Here is a 20,299-nt window from a genome sequence, read left to right as displayed (position 1 = left end):
AATGCATTCATATTAATCAATATTGCCTGTCTTTCAAGCTACAACTAACAAAGTATCAATATTTTTATTAAGTCTCTGTTTATAATAACAAAGCTATGAAGTGACAACTACATCTGACCGACATACAGTTATCCTCCACCATGAAATTTGGAAAGCCCTCGTGGCTGAGTGGTTAAATCTGCCTGCTTTGCAATCAGAAGTTCAGTGGTTCGAATCCACCACTGGGTTTTAGCAATCTCTGTCCCAGGGCAGAGCTTCTTTACAGGTCTGGTACCATGTAACTACATATTAACTACAGTTGAATAGACTCACTCCACTTTACAGGTCCGGTACCAAGTAACTATGAACTACAGTTGAATAGACTCACTCCATTTTACAGGTCCGTTACAATGTAACTACATATGAACTTCATTTATAACTATTGGTAATTACTGTGTAATTACATTTGGTGTTCAAATAGTTCATATGTAACTAGGGTACCTGTAAAATAAAGGGTCACCCACATTTTTTATGGCGGGGTAAACGGCCACGTATCAAGCTCACTACAATGCAGCGGGAGAGACAGGCTGGGGGCCTGTCTCTTCCGAATTTCAAATATTATTATTGGGCCTTCACACTTAGACCGTTATTGACTTGGCTTCAGCCGGATTCGTCGGTGGCATGGCGTCCTCTGGAACAGAGTCTTGTCCATCCTTATTCCCTCCAAGAGTTCTTATTTGCGAATGTGCCTACCACTCAATGTCACCATAAATTCGGCCTCATTGTCTCGCAGTTACTTTCTGTATGGAGGGCGGCAGAGAAACTGTGTGGTTGCCCTTTTGCATGGAACCCATGCTCTCCATTATTTAATAATGCCAGATGGCGGCCAATCTATCCTGTTCCCCCGCTGGAGAGAGAAAGGGGTTCACACTCTGGGCGACATATATGGAGAGGAGGGGTTGCGTATCTTCTAAGATTTATGTTCAGAATTTAATTTACCTCGTTACTCCTTTTTCTTTTACTTGCAGCTGAGGTTGTCTCTAAAGGCTAGCGGTATTCCATGGCAGAGTCCACTTACTACACACCCACTGTATACTATACTGCATGGTACTACAGGCCCAATCGATTCCTTATTTCTTCTACTTTCATATGGTATAAAGATCACCATTCAAGCTTTAAAAATGAGCTCGCTGTCATCCATCGATTTACAGGCCAAATTCAGTTTAAAAATGTGGGAGTTTAAGGTGGAGGTTTTTATTAGGAAAAATGACAGGCTATGCAGCATGAAACATATTAATACGAAATGATTGGTGGACCATTTGCACGCCAAATTTACTAGAAGGCCCGGATAACTTGAAATTAATTGACTTACTTGCACATCCATGCCGTCTGTAACCGGTGCACGTACAGCCGATGATGTTGCAGTATCCCAGTGTTTGCTTTGTTGAGATTTCAGCCTCCGTGTGTACCACGCCGCCCTCTCTAAACTCGTGTTGTAGAAAGTCGGGCCGCTCGCACAATACAATGCAACGACTGTCTGGCTTGTGAGCTAACTTACAGCTTGATAAAAAAAATAGGAAAAGAGGAAGGGAAAAGTATAATATGGTGCTACTGTCTGTAAATCTATCTATTAGCCTACTGTCAGGTGGTCACAGCAAAGTGGAATCTTGAGGTCATCACTTCCTAGTAGACAATGGAGCTGGATTCCACAAGATTTTCAGACTCATTCATCATTAATACAATGTCAATCTTAGCAATCTATCCAATCAACAACCAATTTGGTTGAATAAATTAATATATTGGTATTGATTGGTAAGGGCGGTTTAGGCTTCAGCTAAATATGATCGGTTGTTTTTCAACAAATCATATATTTGCATTAGATAAATTATCAAAGAAATAAACGCCCTCAGGGGTAATGTTTTTGTACCGTACCCCTGAGGGCCGGGCCAGACTCCTGTCTGCATGGAGCTCTCCTTTCCATCAGTGCCCTACAGGTGTCACTGTTGTTCAAGCATTTTAAGAATATAATGAATGAAAAAAGGAGCGTCCGCACATCACAAAAAACACATTTGATTGATATCTTATTAAAAAAAATATTATTATATAAAATCCCAAATCTCTTCTAAAAAATGGAGGAGGATCATCCTCCTCTCCCTCACTAGAATAACCTCCTGTGAACACACACATATATATAGAGCGGCATGCCGACAGACAGAGTCTGTGCCAGTGGGTCTGTCTGTCGTGCCCTCAGGGGTACGCTACAATAACATTACCCCCTTGGGCATTGCAGGCCCTATTCTCCCACAGGGCTTAGGCGCAAAAACGCATTAAACGCAAAAAAACGTGCCTTGCGCCTGCCTCGGGAAGATAGCAACATGGTTTTAGGCCCCGAAATGCGCTTTACGCCAAAGAGGCGTGGCGCAGTGCCAGAATAGGCCACAATGGGCGTTTCGGCCTTAAATACCGGCCTAACGATATCTTCCGCCCTGGCGTTAATTTAGCGCTTAGCGCTTTTCAAAACCAGGCCTATTCAGTGCGCCGGTTGCGCGGAGCTCTCCTCTACCATCTTACTCTCTGTCCCCCCTCTCTCTCTCTTACTCCCTCGCGCATCAGACAGCAGACAGGCACAAAGCCACACATGTGAAATCTCCCAGCATGCATTGGGCTAATACATTTCGAGAATAAATAGCAACCAAATCAGCCTAAATTGCCTAAAGTGGTAGATAGAAATAATGTTTCTGTTCACACAACATGCAATTCCCGAACATTTCAATATTGGCCAAAATAAAACATAGAAATCCAAACACAACCCTATGTGAAACATATATGGTGGTATATATATCCCGTGCAGATATAACGTGATTTAGGTGAGAGACAGCCGTAACATGGTTCTACTGTGATGTCCTGTGATGTCCGCTCCGCTCCAATAAGATTAGGCTTACTTCACATTTACTTTTACAATAAAAACACATTTATGCAATGACTTTACATAATGTAGGCTATATTTATGTGCATCATCCTACCTTTGCAGCAGGGGAGAAGAAAAGGTAGCAAAACCATATAATTCTGGACCAACTTTCACCAATCTAATCTCATCATGACATAGGCTATATTTTTCTAGCCGATGGGTTTAGAACATTCTTTTCACTTTGATCTTGCTATAGTGTAGCGTATTTACATGATTGCAGTATTTAAACTGCAGTCAGATTGGTTTGAGAAGCATAATAATATGGAATAAAATATATGAGACAGACGGGAATGAAAGGGAGGGGGGGGGGGTCAGAGCGCTTGGCTTTCTGACCGGACTGGATCGCTCCGTGGAATTGGAGCGTAAAAGGCAAGCTTGTGATTCGTATACTGCACTTCTCCAATGAGCAGACTGTGCATAATTTTACGCTTAAAAGGCGTGGTTGTAATGCTTAAGGCCACCTGTAGCGCTGACACCAAAATATTGAGTAGGCTGGTCCACGCCCACTAATCTGCGCTGCGCTGGGCGCAGTTTATAGGCCGATGCAACGATAGAGCCCTTCATTTCCTTGGTAATTTATCTCAGCTAATCTATGATTGGTTGAACACAGGGAACAGTGAAGCCTAAACCGCCCTCACCAATCAATCAATTAATTTATTCAACCAAATTGGTTGTTGATTGGATAGATCGGTAAGATTGACATTGTATTGTCCAATGATGAATGAGTCTGGCACAGACTCTCAACGCTGAATCCAGCTCCACTATAGGAAGTGATGACATCAAAATTCCACTTTGCTGTGATGACCTGACAGTAATAGATAGATTTACACGACAGCAGCAGCATATTATATCGTTGCATTGTATTACGCGAGCGAACACGAGTTTAGAGCGGACGGCCGCATGGGTTACCCTCTGCCCGGGGGTAACCCCAATGGGTACCCTCAAAGCGGTACGGAGTGGTGACTGAAATCTCCGCAAACACTGGGATACTGCAACGTCTCGGCTGCACACGGTTACAGACGGCATGGATGTGCAAGTAAGTAAATTAAGTTCAAGTCATCCGGGCCTTCTAGTAAATTCGGCGTGTAAATGGTCCACCAAGCAGCGCTATTTTTTTTGTATTAATATGTTTCATGCTACAGAGCCTGTTATTTTGCAAATAAAAACGGCGACCTTAACTCATTGAGTGCCAGCCACTTTTGGAGAACGGACGCTCCCAGTGCCAGAGTTTCAGAGCGTTTTCAGTGGCCCTCTCAAGGCCCACAGAATATTGTGTGATATTACTATGTAAACACCGAACACGCACAAAGAACGACGAGACTCTATTGTATCAGCAGCAAAAAAAAGTTTATTGATATCATTTTCCGTTCTTTAGTTATCAGCCGGAGAAGATAGGTCAAAAACAGTAAAAACACGCGTTTCCTAGAAAGCTGAGATATGGAGCCTTTTGTGAAATATAGCATTTCAAGCAAATCACTGACTCTGAAACTAATATTTTCTGGCCTGAAACATCTGAACAGTAATTTCCTTCAATATAACAGCACCCCCACCCCCCTCTAGTGCAAACTCCTCCTCCGTGGGTGTGTCTATTGGCTTTGCTCGCTCTGCTGCTTGTCAGGCGAGTCCCTGCTGCTTGCGGAACCACGTTCGGATGGCCGCCGCTCGTCGGGGGAGTCTGGATCGGGCTCGCCTCGCTCGTTTCTGGGGTTTCGGTTGTGAGCTGGGATGGAGCTGCGTCCGATTCTGGGCTTTCTGGGCTTTATGCTGCGCGTTTCAAAGTGTGCTGCACCGAGAGTCTATTTTCGGAGCCCCCCACCGTTGTGCGCCGGCTCCCAGCGCGACAGCGAAAAGCCAAAGCATTCTCATGAGAATGGTTTCATCACGGCTTTTTCGGTTGTTTTTACTCAACTTTCTCTAATCTGGAGAGCACTGTCGCCACCTAATGGGTCGGTAAAATAGGTTATACACATTCAACATGCCCCAAAATTTTACAGGAGATGTATTAGGCATTGATCCACGTCCCACCGTCAAAAAACGCAATTGACGAACATACTCGTCCTTGGCACTCTACGTTACTAAACCAATTGACGAACATACTCGTCCTTGGCACTCAATGAGTTAAACTCCCACATTTTTTAACTGAATTTGGCCGATACACCCATGGCTGACAGCGAGCTCATTTTTAAAGCTAGAGTGATGATCTTTATACCATATGAAAGTAGAAGAAATAAGGAATCGATTGAGACAAAGCATGTCAACCTAGCATGTTGGGAAGGGGGGGTAAATAACGCTTCAAAGTTGATGAATTTGTCGTAACTTTCCCCTCCATGCAATTGAATGTAACTAAACGAGTAGTTTAGTAAACTAAACGAGAGTTGGTATTACGTTGATGACATAGCTGATAGTCACTCCCCCTGTCTATATACAACAGCTACTGTCACCAGTACAGTAGTGGTGTGGTTTTGATGTATTTATTTATCAAACCTTTTACTGACAAACTAACTGTAAATAGCTTACTTTATTTTGAGGTGCATTGCATTTCTCAGCCAGAAATTATTCCCAGATCAACTCTGTTTCTCCTGGGCCTAAAATGCACCAGATGACAGCTGTTTAATCCATCATATTTGTTTGTTTAAATAATGCAGATGGTTTAATCAATCTGCATTGAAAATGTGCAAAAATTCACCAGCTTCTCACAACAGTTGTAGCCTATAAGCCAGTGGTTTTCAAAGTGGGGTCCCCAGCAAAAAGGGGGGATAATATATTTTCACTATAATTCCATCCATAAGTAACACAATCTAAGCTAGTGTAGAAGTGAGTAACTAAGCTAATACTAACCATAACAGCACAAATAATTCACAAAAATCTCAAAATAAATATACAGGGCTCTATTCTCCCACAGGCCTTCGGCACTAATACACTAATACGGGCCTTAAACGCAAAAAAACGTGCCTTGCGCCTGTTTCGGGAAGATAGCAATATGGCTTTACGCTGCCAAATGCGCTTTAGGCCGAATGGGCGTGGCGCAGTCCCAGAATGGCCCAGAGTGGGCGTGTCGGCGCTAAATACCCGCCTACTGATATCTTCCGACCTGGCGTACATTTAGCGCTTTGCGCTTTTGAAAACCAGGCCTAATTAGTGCCTTCACTGCCTCTTCTCTGTCACCCTTCTCTCTCTCTCTCTCTGAGTTCCCAGCATGCATTGTGCTTCTCCATTTCGCTACTAAATAGCAACCAAATGAGCCGAAATAGATATAAAAGGTAGTTCTAAATTAATGTGTAATGGTAACACAGCCTGCCATTGTAGAACATTTCAATATTGGACCAAATAAAACATCGAAATGAAAACACCACCCTATGTGAAACATATATGTCCTCCTGGGCCTATATATACCCCTTGTCGATTTAACGTGATTTAGATAAGTGACAGCGGAACGCGCTTCTACTGGCATCTGCTATACTGTGATGTCCGCTCCAATAACTTGGCCCTATTTCACATTTAGTTTTACAATAAAAATGTATGCAATGACTTGACATAATGTAGGGTATATTTATGTGCATCATCCTTCCTGCAGCAGGCGAGAGAAAATGATATCTTTCTGGACAAACTTTCACCAATCTAATAGGCTATATTTTTCTAGCTGATGCATTTAGAACATTCTTTTCACTTTGATCTTGCTATAGTGTAGGGTATTTACATGCTTGCAGTATTTAAACTGCAGTTAGATTGGTTTGAGAAGCATAATAATATGGAATAATAGCCTATAATGGAGACAGCAGACTGGATGAAGGGAGGGGGTGGGGGGCAGAGCGCTTGGCTTTTGTCAGGTTTTGCGGGACCAGTGGAATTGGAGCTAAAAAGGCAAGCGTGCGATTCGTTTATTGCACTTATCCAATGAGCATGACGGTGCATAATTTTACGCTTAAAAGGCGTGGTTGTAATGCTTTGGGCTGCGTGTAGCGCCAGCACGACGATATCAAGTGCGCTGGTCCACGCCCACTGCTTTGCGCTGCGCCAGGCGCTCGGCCTAGAAACTACGCCGATGCAACGATAGGGGCCACAGTATTTACTCTGAGAAATGAAATAATGAGAAAAGGAACAATTATTGATGGTTAACACTGAATAATGACATCACAACAGTCTAATCCTAATGCTAAATTAAAATGAGATATTCCTCTAAATCTGTCTTAAAACTGCAAAAGAAAAAAAAAACACACAAAAAATTCGCCAGCGAGAGTATCCTTCCTGCTTTCAAGCTCAGGAGCCGCCACTGATTATATATATATATATACCGTGTATATATATATATATATATATATATACCGTGTATATATATATATATATATATATATATATATATATATATATATATATATATAGCCGCCACTGATTATATCTATATACCGTATATATATATATATATATATATATATATATATATATATATATATGTATACCGTAAAACTTCCAATAGGAGCCGAGTCCCCAATAGCCGCCGAGTCTCCAATAACCGCAGGGGGTCTGAATCAATTTAGCATAATAAGGGCCGGCCCCCCTTAACCGCCGGGACGTTTATTAGAATAAATACAGTTTTTCCCCATTACGGTATGTTTTTGTATTGACTGAATTCACTTACGGTAATGACGTTGTTTTGGAGGAAGTCAGGCGGAAGTCTCTCTCGCTGTCAGACAGTTTTATATTTTATTAATACATGCCGTAACCGACATGTTTCAAGTATGCATACTGCATTGTTTAATGCTACGGATTCCTGTAGGCAACGTGCTGGAGACGCTGTCTAACCAGGAGCGGTGGGCAACTTACGCTAATGTAATGTTAAGTTGTGCCTTGTAAAAGTGCATTCCTCTCAGCGGAACAGCGATCATACATGCAGTATGGATTATACCCATTATACTGGACATGTATTGGAAACTTGGCGTCTACCTATTTGGTAAGTCTGCTTGTTTTGTCTAGTGCTGCAGTGCTGTTTGGTTACCGTTAGCTTGGTAGCTACGTTATTAACGTTGCTATGACATCTTTCCACACAAACATACCGTAAACAACTGAATGTGTGAGCGGTAGACTAATGTTACTTGTTTAAAATATGGTATGGCTTTTTGGCAGAGGGAGAAGAGGAGAGCAATGAACTGATACTGTAACGTAGTTGGATGATGATGATGATGATGATGAAGGCTATGGCCATCAGTTGTTTCCATTCATTCCAGTCCGTTGTACAATACTAGGCATGTTCAAAACTGCCTGTACCTACCCTCTTGTGTGTACTAAGTACTATCTCACTGGTTTAAACTGCCTGTACCTAGCCTCTTGTGTGTACTAAGTACTATCTCACTGGTTTAAACTGCCTGTACCTAGCCTCTTGTGGTGTACTAATACTATCTCACTGGTTTAGATAAGCAATTTCATACTTTCTGTTTTTGCTGATCAGGAATTCTGTGCAAAAGAAAATAATCGCCTGGGTCAATTTCGTGCAATAAAGAAATAACCGCCAGATTCCAATAGGCACCTGGTCTCCTTTAAAGGCCGGCTTTACCGTGAATATATATGAATATATCTTAATTCTTAAAAAATCTTAAATTTCGAATCCGTTGAAATTTTTGAAATTGCTTGTTCACAGCCAGAGAAAAAAAAAAATGAAAAAAAAAAAAAAAAAAAAAAAAAAAAAAAAAAAAATGGGCCAGGTGACGCGTTTCGACGCGAAACGCGTCACCTGGCCCAATTTTTTTTTTTTTTTTTTTTTTTCATTTTTTTTTTTCTCTGGCTGTGAACAAGCAATTTCAAAAATTTCAACGGATTCGAAATTTAAGATTTTTTAAGAATTAATATATATTCATATATATTCACGGTAAAGCCGGCCTTTAACCGCCTGGGGTCAATTAAGCATAATAAACGCCTGGGCCCTTATTTGAAGTTTTACGGTATATATATATATATTACAGCCACATCAAGATCCCTAGCCTAGATCAAGATCTAAAGCTATGACAGTGTATTTGCTGTGAAGGCTTCACTGTCCACTGGCTGGCGTGTAGTAGGATTAGACTTGCTGTGCGTGCACATGATTCATGCGTGTGCATGTTAATGAGAAGGGACTCGCACATGAGGTTTGCACAAGGCCTCGCACCCCTCTTGTGACGGGTCTGGGTGGTACGCAGGGCTCGGACTGCATAATCGGGCATGTCGGGCAGATGCCTGGTGGCCTGGCATGGCCTGCAAAAAATGTTTTTGTGTGTGTGCAGGCCAGGCCACCCACTGAACAGCAGGCCAGTATGTATAAGTGTTCCTAGTTGCGCAGATTGCAGGCAGGCAGGCTGCAGGCAGCCAGACACGGAGGAATGAGTTAACTTTTCAGTCAGAAGCTGCTGAGACCTGAGCTGCTGAGTGTGCAGGGCTTGCTGTTCAATGGTGCCAAAATGGAGAAGAAAAGAGGTGCAGAGAGGTGGAAAGCAAGGAGCCTATCTTGAAACTGAAAGTATGGGTTGGATTACTTTTGGGGTTTTCTTCACAAAAGTGGAGAAGGAGGCAGAAGCAGCACTAGCACTGCAGCAGGTGCTCCTGCAGAGCTGGAGGTGGTGTTGAACTTATCAGAATCAGGAACCTTCAGGTAGGCTACAATTTCAGAGCATAAAGTGAAACATGTAGGCTATATGCTTATTGCTTTCACATTGTGCTTTATATCAGTAGGACTGCACAATACATTTAACCTCAGACAAGCCAAGACAGGACACTGCACTCTTCCTTAAATTAAGTTGGCTGTGAAGCTTTTGTACAGAGGCATGTCTTCATATTATACTTGCAGTTATCTAGGCAATGTTGAATTATATTAGTGAACAAATAGGTAACATGTAACATCACGTTAGCATTATGTTCACCAAATCTTGCTTGCCCACATTTTTCATGTGTGTCCACGTGTGTTGGCCTGGCCTGAATTATGGTCCCAGTCCACCCCTGGCTCCCTCCCTCATACTCGGGACTGAGGGCTGAACCAGCTGTCTCTCTGCCTGTCTGTGGCATAGGCGTGTAACCAATCAGCTGTCTGCATCAGAGTCAAAGTAGCAAATAATTACTAATGGAGTTTATTTATCTCGATTTCTTTGAGTAAACAATTATTACTAAATTTGTTTTATTTTAATTCATATTATTGTTTCTTTGTGTACTGTATACCACTATGATGAGAACATCTGCACTGTTTGCATAGCCTATTTGAATGTTGTTTTCTTTCATCAAAGTAGCACATTTTAAAATTAAATAAAGAAAATTGCTGATCCGAAAAAGTATCCAATCACACATCAGAACGTCACATCAGAACCGTGACACGATCCAATCTGTGAGTTTTGTGATCCATTGCACCCCTAGTGGTCAAAATACATGAATTGTCCGCCTTTTTATTTCATAGATAATAACATTGGATATTTTAATGATATATTGACTGCCGAACTGGAAATGTCCCCGATTTTCATTTCAGAAATCTGGGCCGTTTCTCAATACCAAGAATGCGTTCTTGTTCTTGTGTTCTTGGCAGGGGCGTATCTACGGGTGGGCCTGGGTAGGCACACGCCCACCCACTTCTGCCCTGGCCCACCCAAAAAAAAAAAAAAAAAAAAAAAAAAAAAAAAAAAAAATTTTTTTTTTTTTAATTGGTTGTTTTCTAGAGGCAAACTTGCTGCTGCATTGCTAGCCAATGGTTTTGTTACTTTTGTAAAAACGCAGGGCACATCATCTCCAGAGTCTAATGCATGACAACTTCATGACATCTAGGAATTTTGTTCTCTCTGTGGATAAATAAACCAGAGGGCATCTTGTTCAAACTTGAAGCAGCCTCAGTGTTGTTATTTTTTAAACTCACAACAGTATATGGATCAGTGGTTCTAATTTCTGTATAAAGTAACAGTATACACACAAGTATAAGCATTCATGTATGCAACATTTGGCACCTATATGTAACCTTTTAAGGTTGAGATAATTGTATTATCATTATATGGTCCAAATATTTCAGTAAAGCACTTGGAACACTTGAAATATTCTTGCTTGGGTGGTATCATTCTACTTGAAATGATGGTCAAATGCATTATTTTTAGTAAAATAACACTTCGGCCGGGCATCTGCACCCCTTCCTATCCAGGCCCACCCAATTTGATCCAGGCCCACCTATAATTCAATTTCTGCATACGCCCCTGGTTCTTGGGGAGAACGTTCTTGCTAGTCGTTCTTGGAAGAATGAACTTGCTAGGTCACAAGCATACATAACACTGTTGGCAGTTTGAGATGATGCGTTCTTGAGGGTATTGAGAGTGTAAATAAGGGTATTTAAATAAGGGTATTTAATTTATCCTCGGTAAAGTGGGCATGTCGAGAACACATGCGGGAATTGTAAGCCTTCTTGGGGAAATGTGAACTTTGCATTGGAATAGTACTTGGGCTGCGACTGATGACGTTTCACAGGGAGACAAGAACACACAAGAACCCTTATTGGGAAACGACTGAAGTCACGTCCTATCCTGCATTCAACATACAACCAAGCGATTTCATACAGCATTAATTTTCCATCTACAGTTTATTAAAAGTTCCATGTGTTCATTTTAACGTTATGCAAATGGAGGGCGGAGGGCAGATATGCGGTCGCTATGGACGGAGGGCAGAGTTGCGGTCGCTATGACGACCAGTTGTGGGCGGAGGTGAGTAAACTTGCGTTGGAAGTAAACAGTGTATGGTCATGAAGAGTAAAGCCAAGTAAGAGTAGAGCCGTACTGTGTTGTTATCTGTGCTGGAAATGAGAGTGAAACACACCAGGGGAACTCACTGGGAACTTTTGTTCCACGCACGATTGCCCCCTCCCCTCTCCCCCGCTGGTCAGCTTTCACATTACAACATTTCTTCCGTGCTCGGGAACAGAACAGAGTGGACCTGCGTCATCAACTATGCCTGGAGTGTATCCCCACCCGTGTGTTGTCTCGACTCTATGTGTTTCGGAACGGTTGCCGTTCACATTAGCAAGTCTTCCCTTCCTGGGCACACAAAAGCGTTCCCCAGACCACCTTTTCAAGTGGATCCTGTCACGGTTCCCTGTTTCGCGCCCCGGACGCGGAACGGAACAACGTTCACACTCAAACGTTCCGAAACTGTTGTCAATTTGGGGACAAGTGTGCTCGGGATCAGTACCAAGGCACCAGTGAGAAAGCACACTTAGGGCCCTATCTTTGCAATGGCGGTAATTTTGCGTTAGCGCCCATTTTGCGCTGGAATAGCGCCGCGCAAAGCCCTAATTGTGGGCGTGTCAGCCCGCTGAGCTTCACGTCATCTCGGCGCACACCTCCGTATAGGCGCGTTTATGCCTAAAAGCATTGTGGAGGTGTGGTCATGCCCATAAAACCACAGCATCACATCAGCAGCTTCCTCCTCACTGAGAGTAGACTCAGTTCTCAGTCTCTATCCGCTTCGGGACTAGAGTGAGAGAGAGAAAGAGGGAGAGAGAAAAGATAGCCTAGATGGGGAGAGGGAGAGAGTCAGAGAGAGAGAGAGGGCGGAGAGAATGAGAGAGGGAAGAACCATTTCGGATTCATAACGAAAATTTATGCTTTTGTAATTAGTAGCCTTTTAATTAGTCGTTTCGCTCATATAGGCTATAACATACACATTTACAAATATTCCTTTCTTTAATAGGGTAGGGATGTGTGAGATTTTATTTCAATAGCCTCTACCAGAATTGTCCACTCGGGTTAACCTATTGTTGCATGGTGCAAAGGTGCAGGGAGAGAGGTTACTGTATACTATCAATGATTACTGTATAGCCTACTGGCCGGTGTTGTGTCAGAAAGTGATTTGCTGCCAGAAACTGATTTCGATCCGCGGGTCCACGCACAGCGCTGGCTCAGTGTCCTACCCACCCTGTGCACCGACCCCCCCCCACACTAGTCGAACACAAAGCACCCCTCCCCGCGCTACACACAGACTCCCGCCCCGCCAGACCCTCGTTCCCCTGGTAATCCAATTCAAAACGCAAATCACTTTTTCACACAAAACCATGACAAACAAATTCTCATTGTTAAATCAATGTGTGTTTTTTTCTGCAGTGTAGGTCAGTTGAAAATCAACGTGGCATTGGAGGGAAGTGTGTCCGCGCGCGAGCCGTGCGTAATGGGCCTATCCAAGCGAGGATTTCCTGCACTGCAGACTGCAGAATGCAGTCTGTGCTCAGGCATACGCCTGGCGTAGTGGGGTTGTTTGCGCTAAGACCAGCTATTTGCTGGCGTTAAAATTGAGAGCACCCACGGCCCCTTTTTCTAACACATTGCACTGGAACGCCTATTTTGGAATGGGCAATGCCCAAACCTCTCTTTGCGCTCGGCACATACCGACGGTATCTTCCCCACAGCGCTGAATGACACTTGCACGAGACACATGATAGGCTAGAGGCCCACGGACACGCCTGGGCCACGCCTACACCTGTGTCATCCCAGCGCAAAACTGGACGGTGGAGGCAGACGATAGCTTAAGACGCTGGGAAGATAGCAATAAGAGGCGCGCAAACGCAGCGCAAACGATAGCGCCGTACGACGATAGGGCCCTTAGTGTGTGAATGGGCACTGCACCATATTATCTATATAATTGTTTTATTGTTTTATTTCAGACATTAGTTTAGTGCCATCAACAATTGGGTGTACACAGTACACCCAAGTAAAGAGCCAAACTAAACAGGAGCAAACAAATGTGACAGAACCCACAACAAATTGTCTTCAAATAAGTTGCATGCACGAATATGATGCAATGGCGATATGAAAAGAAACAGTTTTCTCCCACCCCGTAAACTTAGTCCCACATCAAGTCGATTGTACAAGTTTTGGTTTTAAATGATTAAAAACAAACAACCAAAAGATCAAATAAAAAGATTACAACATGGTGCTACCAGCCTATGTGTGCAAGGATGTGTAAGTTATTCATTTCTGACCTCACCCAGGTAGTCCAGAAACGGGTCCCAGATGGTCGAGAACTTCCTGGTTGAGTTAGTCCTCAGAGACCTGAGTCTTTACACACTACTGAGACCATGTATGTCAGCATTATTTTATCTTATATCTTATACAATAATTCCAGGACTGTCTGTATGTCTGTCCTTCACGTATCTAGATAACCATTTGTCGGATTGACTTCAAACTTGGGGAGTGCTCTTAGGGCGACCTGACCTGCGTGCAGTGTGTGTGTGGGGGGGGGGGGGGGAGTGCCCACGGGGTGGTGCATAGGGAGAACGGGAACTGCACTAGTTTCACCAATGCAGAGAACAGAGATGACCACCTAACTAGAGTTTATCAGGCTTCTACTAAAAGTCACAAATACAACAATGTTCTTTATGGTCACAAAGAGAACAAGTTTTGGATATTATGGCACTATGAACACCATCTTCTGCAAATAGCAGGTTCATGATTTGAAAAACTTTAGCAGTTTGTCTTGCAAAAGTCAACATTACAGTCAGAACATAGCCTACAATATGATAGTGTTTTCATCTAACAATAGGCCTATTGTTTTCCTTTATTTAAGCAGGAAGATCCGTTTTCCAGCGCAGTCTCTTAGGAAATTGTGAAAATAGTAACATTTGTCTACGGCCTTTGGCGGGTCTCCGACCCCCGGGGACCGCTCTCCCACACCCCATGCCTAACCCTAACCCAGACGCTAACCATAAACCTAAGCTCTCTCACGCCTAACCCTAAACCTAACCTCTCTCACCCCCATGCCTAAACCTAACCTCTCCCACCCCCATGCCTAAACCTAACCTCTCCCACCCCCCACACCTAACCCTAATCCAGACCCTAAACCTAACCTCTCCCACCACCTACGACTAAACCTAACCTCTCCCACCACTCTAAAAACTCTCACCCCTGTATAAACTCCTATTCAAAAAAAGTTTCCATTTCACAACAATTTTAGAGCCAAAATTGTGAAATAGAAACATTTTTGGACCAATGTTACTATTTCACAATTGTCTAAGAAACAGTGTTGCCTTTTTCAAGAGATGCCTCCTAACAGTACAGATATTTAAAGAGAGAAGTTTGTTCACATGTTGCCAGACAACAAACAATCAGTAAACAAAGACAAATGTTGTCAGCATTACCTTGGAAGATGTTCTCCTGGTGAATTCACGGCATCAAGTCACATAGACGTTCTGCCTTCATCTGTAGAGAAAGAGAGACAGACTGTTTACTCTCCTTTGTCAGTCCTGTATCTGTGTTCATTTGATGTGAGGGTGCAACCTCATAACTTCAGGCTAAACAAGTCTACTCTAGTCTCTGACACCAAAGCAGTCTAACCTGATGCCAGAAACCAAGAGACACCACAGATCAGGTGATGTAGTTCTACTGTCTGTGCACTAGATGGAGACATTAACCACATAATCTACAGTCAACTAAACAGCAGACCAGCACATAGATGTGTAATGCATTGCGGAGTCATTTATATTGATTTAAATTTCAATAACAGAGTGAGAATGAGAGAGTGGATCTAAAATCTGTCTGATGTCACAGACAGCTGCAATATAAAAACTCTTACTGAGGTCGATCTAAAATCTATCTGACGTCACAAACAGCTGTAATATCAAAACTCTTACTGAGGTGGAGCAGCTGACAGGAATTCCATTCATTCCATTTTATCACAAGAGATTTTACTATCTTGTGATTACATTGTTTTACTTTGTACTTTGTTTTGTCATTTGTTGTATTTTAATGTATGGAAGGGAAGTGAAACCTGCTTAAATAAGTAAATAATACATTAAATAGCTTATATACATTATATTAAAATGTAATATACAGTATAATACAATATAATATTGTTGATAAAGCATGGTTGAACTTGTGTGATAAACCTTACCTATTAATTTTGTCAATCGTCAAAAGCATCTCATAAACAGGCCTATCTGGCAGCTCGTGCATGAGAGAAACCAACGTTTTTTTCCCCTCAAACCTGCAGGCAGAAAGCAACAGAACGGATTATGAACCATTTCTACTATTTGAACAGGAACACACTAAAACACAAACATGTTGTAAAAGAGCGTTGTGTTGTTTTGAATCTAAACTTCAGACAAACCTTTAACAGCCGAGAGTTCCTCTTTTTAGTCTAAATAAGAAGATGGTAGCTGGTAACACAGTCACATCAAATAGTCAGTAGAATAAAATTGACTATAAACTGTCAGTTAACTGCTGTTATATCTATATCTATCTATCTATCTATCTATATCTATATTTATAACAATATCTTTAGGTGGAGAAAATAATCTGCGCAACGACTAACCAGGAAACAAGGAACAAGGAAAGAACCCAGAGGGCAGAGGGCAGAGAGAGAGAGAGAGAGAGAGAGAGAGAGAGAGAGAGAGAGAGAGAGAGAGAGAGAGAGAGAGAGAGAGAGAGAGAGAGAGAGAGAGAGAGAGAGAGAGAGAGAGAGAGAGAGAGAGGCAGGGGGCAGACTGGTTTGAATGAGGAAACATCTGTCCACACTTGTTCACACTTTTTTAGAACTGTATTGGAGCAATTAGCCCTAACACTACTTTACAAGAACAAAGTGAGGAAAAAATATGAAATTGAAAACGTCAGGCAGGGCACTCTAAAGTTGTATCTGTCTTTTTGCATCATTGACATTTTGTTTTGCCACAGACGGCTCATGCTCCCCCCCCCCCCCCCCCCTATGGGTTTACAATGTGATCTCAAAGTAAGCAGCTCTGGTGCATCTGACTCTCACCACGTCAACACTTGATGGTGCTGTGCAATCGGCAGACCAGCAAAGCCAGACAAAAAACAAAAAAACAAATCACCAAAATGATTATTCAGCATTCTTCACCATAACCTTTACAAGTTAATGTATTAAAGAGTAACTTCTCCCCCTTTCTAAACCCAACTCCATGTCCTTTTAAATTTGGAAATATTCTAAGATTTAAGGTCTGACTGAGAGGGGGGGGGGGGGGGTGGAGGTTCTGTGTGACAATCAAACAACCTGTTGAATGGATATCCACATCCCTGATATTACAGAAAAAAGAGATCCTTTCAATCTGTCAAATACAGCAATGTTGTGCGGCAGCACCTTCCTCACGTCCATATAGCCAGATAGCTTTGCCTCGCATCTCTGCCCTGAAGGCCCTGATGAGCGCAGGGGCCCAGGGGGTGGTGCATAGGGGAAAAAGGAACTGCACTAGTTTCACCAATGCAGAGAACAGAGATTACCACCTAACTAGAGTTTATCAGGCTTCTACTAAAAGTCACAAATACAACAATGTTCTTTATGGTCACAAAGAGAACAAGTGTTGGATATTATGACACTATATATGAACAGATTGAACACCATCTGCAAATAGCAGGTTCATGATTTGAAAGACTTCAGCAGTTTGTCTTGCAAAAGTCAACATTACAGTCATAACATACAATATGATAGTGTATTCATCTAACAATATTGTTTTCCTTTATTTAAGCAGGAAGATCCTTTTTCCAGCCCAGTCTCTCAGAAAATTGTGAAAATAGTACAAATCCATGGCCTTTGGGGGGTCTCCGACCCCCTGGGACCCCTCTCCCACGCCCCATGCATAACCCTAACCCAGACGCTAACCCTAAACCTAACCTCTCTCACCCCTAACCCTAAACCTAACCTCTCTCACCCCCCATGCCTAAACCTAACCTCCCCCATCCCACCCCCCACACCTAAACCTAACCTCTCCCACCCCCCACACCTAACCCTAATCCAGACCCTAAACCTAACCTCTCCCACCACTGTAAAAACTCTCACCCCTGTATAAAAAAAGAGAAAAAAAAGTTCATTTCACAACAATTTTAGAGCCGAAATTGTGAAATAGAAACATTTTTGGACCAATGTTACTATTTCACAATTGTCTAAGAGACTGTGTTGCCTTTTTCAAGAGATGCCTCCTAACAGTACAGATATTTAAAGAGAGAAGTTTGTTCACACGTTGCCAGACAACAAACAATCAGTAAACAAAGACAAATGTAGTCAGCATTACCTTGGAAGATGTTCTCCTGGTGAATTCACGGCATCAAGTGACAGAGACGTTCTGCCTTCATCTGTAGAGAAAGTCATGTGTATCTGTGTTCATTTGATGTGAGGGTGTGACCTCATAACTTCAGGGTAAAAAGTCAGCTGCAATATCAAAACTCTTACTGAGGTGGATCTAAAATCTGTCTGATGTCACAAACAGCTGCAATATCAAAACTTTTATACTGAGGTGGATCTAAAATTTGTCTGATGTCACAAACAGCTGTAATATCAAAACTCTTACTGAGGTGGATCTAAAATCTGTCTGATGTCACAAACAGCTGTAATATACAAACTCTTACTGAGGTGGATCTAAAATCTGTCTGATGTCACAAACAGCTGCACGATCAAAACTCTTTACTGAGGTGCATCTAAAATCTGTCTGATGTCACAAACAGCTGCAATATCAAAACTCTTACTGATGTGGATCTAAAATCTGTCTGACATCACGAACAGCTGCAAGATCAAACTCTTTACTGAGGTGGATCTAAAATCAGTCTGATGTCACAAACGGCTGCAATATCAAAACTCTTACTGAGGTGGATCTAAACTCTGTCTGATGTCACAAACAGCTGTAATATAAAAACTCTTACTGAGGTGGAACTAAAATCTGTCTGACGTCACGAACAGCTGTAATATCAAAACTCTTATTGAGGTGGATCTAAAATCTGTCTGATGTCACAAACAGCTGCAAGATCAAAACTCTTTACTGAGGTGGATCTAAAATCTGTCTGATGTCACAAACAGCTGTAATATCAAAACATTTACTGAGGTGGATCTAAAATCTGTCTGCAGTCACAAACAGATGTAATATCAAAACTCTTACTGAGGTGGGTCTAAAATCTGTCTGACGTCACAAACAGCTGCAAGATCAAAACTCTTACTCAGGTGGATCTAAAATCTGTCTGATGTCACAAACAGCTGTAATATCAAAACTCTTACTGAGCTGGATCTAAAATCTGTCTGATGTCACAAACAGCTGCGATATCAAAACTCTTACTGAGGTGGAGCAGCTGACAGCAATTCAATTCCTTCCATCTTATTACAGCAAGAGATTTTACTGTCTTGTGATTACATTGTTTTACTTTGTACTTTATTTTAGCATTTGTTGTATTTTAATGTATTGCCTCATCATGTTGTTGATTGTAACTTGCTTCCTCAGGTTTTAGGCCTAGTCGAGAACAGGAAGTGAAACCTGCTTAAATAAGCACATAATACATTAAATAGCTTATATACATTATATTACATTAAAATGTACTAATATGGTATAATACAATATAATATTGTTGATAAAGCATAGTTGAACTTGTGATAAACCTTACCTATTAACTTTGTCAATCGTCAAAAGCATCTCATAACAGGCCTATCTGGCAGTGCTCGTGCATGAGGGAAACCAAAGTTTTTTCCCTCAAACCTGCAGGCAGAAAGCAACAGAACTGATTATGAACCATTTCTACTATTTGAACATGAACACACTAAAACACAAACATGTTGTAAAAGAGCGTTGAGTTGTTTTGAATCTAAACTACAGACAAACCTTTAACAGCCGAGAGTTCCTCTTTTTAGTCTAAATAAGAAGATGGTAGCTGGTAACACAGTCACATCAAATACTCAGTAGAATAAAATTGACTATAAACTGTCAGTTAACTGCTGTTATATCTATATCTATCTATCTATCTATCTATCTATCTATATCTATATTTATATCAATATCTTTAGGTGGAGAAAATAATCTGCGCAACGACTAACCAGGAAACAAGGAACAAGGAAATAACCCAGAGGGCAGAGAGAGAGAGAGAGAGAGAGAGAGAGAGAGAGAGGCAGGGGGCAGACTGGTTTGAATCAGGAAACATTTGTCCACAGTTGTCCACACTTTTTTAGAACTGTATTGGAGCAATTAGCCCTAACACTACTTTACAAGAACAAAGTGAGGAAAAAATATGAAATTGAAAACGTCAGGCAGGGCACTCTAAAGTTGTATCTGTCTTTTTGCATCATTGACATTTTGTTTTGCCACAGACGGCTCATGCTTCCTCCCCCCCTCCTATGGGTTTACAATGTGATCTCAAAGTAAGCAGCTCTGGTGCATCTGACTCTCACCACGTCAACACTTGATGGTGCTGTGCAGTCGGCAGACCGGCAAAGCCAGACATAAAACAAAAAAACAAATCACCAAAATGATTATTCAGCATTCTTCACCATAACCTTTACAAGTTAATGTATTAAAGAGTAACTTCTCCCCCTTTCTGAGCCTAACTCCATGTCCTTTTAAATTTGGAAATATTCTAAGATTTAAGGTCTGACTGAGGGGGGGGGGGGGGGGGG

At 42.0% G+C, this 20,299-nt stretch overlaps 1 protein-coding gene across 1 annotated transcript in view; it reads right to left on the bottom strand.

Annotated features, from left to right (window-relative positions):
* LOC310779399 (NLR family CARD domain-containing protein 3-like) overlaps positions 1-20,299 on the bottom strand; it is a gene marked incomplete at its 3' end in the record, with an annotated part of 274,039 nt that overhangs the window by 81,583 nt on the left and 172,157 nt on the right. Inside the window, exons 5-6 of the mRNA XM_083639934.1 lie at positions 15,812-15,904; positions 15,060-15,120 (exon numbers count right to left, since the gene is read on the bottom strand). The remainder of the gene's footprint in view (positions 1-15,059; positions 15,121-15,811; positions 15,905-20,299) is intronic.

The sequence above is a fragment of the Poromitra crassiceps genome (genome assembly GCF_964638095.1).
Source record: "Poromitra crassiceps genome assembly, chromosome: 7".
NCBI lineage: Eukaryota > Metazoa > Chordata > Actinopteri > Beryciformes > Melamphaidae > Poromitra > Poromitra crassiceps.
The sequence above is the reverse complement of the archived record's forward strand: the minus strand, read 5'-3'. Positions and strand labels throughout refer to the sequence as shown.